Source organism: Eptesicus fuscus, chromosome 10 (genome assembly GCF_027574615.1).
Source record: "Eptesicus fuscus isolate TK198812 chromosome 10, DD_ASM_mEF_20220401, whole genome shotgun sequence".
NCBI lineage: Eukaryota > Metazoa > Chordata > Mammalia > Chiroptera > Vespertilionidae > Eptesicus > Eptesicus fuscus.
Window position 1 is genome coordinate 13,739,279 of NC_072482.1, and position 2,723 is coordinate 13,742,001.

Here is a 2,723-nt window from a genome sequence, read left to right on the forward strand (position 1 = left end):
TCAGGCCTGTAGGCCCTGAAGGACAGGCCTATGGGGAGGACGGGGGAGGGTGACTATGGAGGGGTTGGGAGGGGATGGGCACATCCATTCATTCAATAGCATTTCCCAGGTGCCCCACTGGACAGTCTGGGAAGCACAGAGCCCCCTACTGTGTCATTTTTGTCTGGGGTGGGATGTCCACAGGACCCCTGAGACAGAAGTACCAACCCCCTTCTTCACAGCCTTTCTACCCCGAAGTCACCACCTCAGAGTCCCCCAACCCTGTCCGTCCTGGACACCAGCTCCCTCTGCTCCCCGGGGGACAGGGGCTGCAGAGGCGAGTGCCTGCGGAGCCTGCTCCCGGTGAGAACTGCCAGGGTAGCCAGGGAGGAATGGAAAAGCAGCCAAACTGGCTGCAGGGCACTTGGTGCCGTAGCTGGGGCAGGGGGTATGAGTGACCCAAAGGATGAGTCCCTGTCCCCCCACTCTTCCTCTCTCATCCTGCCCTTCCCACTCCCAAACCGGAAGCCTCCAGTGAAGAGCTGAGCGACCCTCCCCATGCAGCACTCTCTCAGGCACTTCACAGGGGAGCAGGGAGGGAGGCTGTGACCTTAACCTGCTGCTCTGCTGGGGCCATCCTGGCACGCCGCCCCCACCTGCCACCTCCTGAGAGGGACATTTCAGCCGGGGCTTGGCAAAAACATCCGCCTGTGAGCCAGGTGGCCTGGGCTGGGCCCAGCTCTGCTGCTGACCTCGCTGTGACTTTGAGAAGTCGTTTGCTCCCCTGAACCTCAGTTTCCCCATATGTAAAATGAGTTTTGTCTAGTTTTCATACCTTTTAAAAAACGAATGGCTCCTTTTGTTTACATAGGAACTTACGTGGAGTCTCCACTGGTAACAGAAAAACTTTGGGTTCTATGCTCAACATACGAGGGGCGGCCCAGAGCCCCAGTATTTAGTTCACTGGACACGCTCACACATGTATGCTCCCACACATGTGCACACACACACACACATGTGCACACAGAGCAGCTCCAGGGCACTCTGCAGTGCATACTTCACAAACCTCAGAACCCTGAAATCCTTCCCTGTGCAGACATTCTGGGGCCCTGCCAGTGCTGGGAGCTCTAGAACTGGGGGTGCTGACAGCTCTGAGAACGGAGCATGATCGTGGGCCACCCAGGTCTAGGGCGCAGGGCAGGGCTGAGGGGTAACAGGGTGGGGGGTTTGAACTGGTAGAGGGAGTCCTTACAGCACTGGGTAACCCTGCTGAGACTGGGCAGGGGTCACCAGGCAAAAAGGTGCTGCCCCCCGCAGAGCCCCACGGAGACCACTGTTCCCAGTTCCCTCGGGGAACACGGGTGGGAGCGCAGGAGTCTCCCACGTCGTCACCTCCCTGAGGTGTGCAATGAGAGAGGGGGGAGAGCTACCTCACCACCCTCTGCCCAAACACACACACACACACACACACACACACACACACTGGAATTTGTCCCCTAGAGACGTCACAGCCGTGGCCCTGGGAACTCCTGGATAGCTGCTATGTGCCAGGCCCGGCTCTGGACACGGGCCCCAAAGATGGAGTCAGCCTCGGTCCCTGCCCTCACGGCGTTCGCTTTCTGGAGGGAAAGACAGATGACCAAGTAAGAGAGAATAAAGCTCGGTCTGTGATAAGACAACTCGGAGATGGAGGGTGTTGGGGTGGGTGGGCATCTTAGATGGGGTTGTCAAAAAATGTCTTTGTGAGGAGGGAGCATTGGGTGGAGACCTGGGCTACAGGAAGCCAGTCCTGCTTGGGGGCCACAGGACTCCAAAAATGCACAGTGTTTTTAAACCGAGAGGAGCATGTGTTCGTCCACACGAGAGGGCAGGGGAACGAGAGCTGCTCCGGGAGCATCTGTTGTGTGTCCAGCACAGCGATAGGAAGTTCTCGTACATCCTCCCCCAAAGCCCTCTGAGGATCCGGTTGTCACATAGTATTATTTTCATTCCACAGATAAGAAATGTGACGCCCACAGAGGTTATTGTTTCATTCACTTAATAAGATGGATTGAATTTTAGCCTCTGAAACACTAATAAATCCCCTGCGGGCCCTGCCCTCTTAGATCCTACAGTCTGTGAGAGCACAGGGGAGGGGGGGGGGGGGCTCCTGGGAGGAGAGTTTGTGGGGTGGCTCCGTCTACACTGAATCCGAAAGGATGAGGAGGGGTGACGGAAGGTGATGGGGAGAGAGGGGGGCGCCTGGTGGGGTGGTGGCACCAGTAGCCGGGAGACCTGTGGGCAGAAGTCAAGTGCTGAGGAGGGGTCCTGCCTGGCTGCCTGGTCCGCTCCCTGCTGGGGCTGGGATGGTGGGTGAGGACCCTCCAGGCAGGCAGGAGGGCAGGAGGGCAGACGGGGCCACCTAGTGTGGCTGGTAGGCAAGGCAGCTCTGCTGGGGCCTCCTGCAGGGTCTGGTGACTTTGTCACCCCTGAGTGAAAAGGTTAATCAGGGCAAAATATGGGCACCAGCCAACAGCAAGGCCTGGTGGGACCATCCACATAGCACACACACAGACATGTGCATACCACACGTGTACAAACACACATGCAGCTGGCCCACCTCTCTATCTGTGCTGATAGGGGCTGCAAGAGGCACGGGACAGGGGTCGGAGACCACAGAGCAGCATGAGCCCAGTGTAGCTCGGGCCTCAGGCCTTAGGCACCTCTTTCTAGAGCCCAGGGCAGATGCCCTCTAGAGCCGCCTC

The 2,723-nt window shown here is 58.2% G+C and overlaps 1 long non-coding RNA gene across 1 annotated transcript; it reads left to right on the forward strand.

Annotated features, from left to right (window-relative positions):
* The first annotated feature begins 1,123 nt into the window (after positions 1-1,123).
* LOC129150447 (uncharacterized) lies at positions 1,124-2,022 on the forward strand. The gene is made up of 3 exons (XR_008557196.1): positions 1,124-1,162; positions 1,480-1,622; positions 1,976-2,022. It is a non-coding gene; the product is annotated as an uncharacterized LOC129150447 (long non-coding RNA).
* Positions 2,023-2,723: the final 701 nt, after the last annotated feature.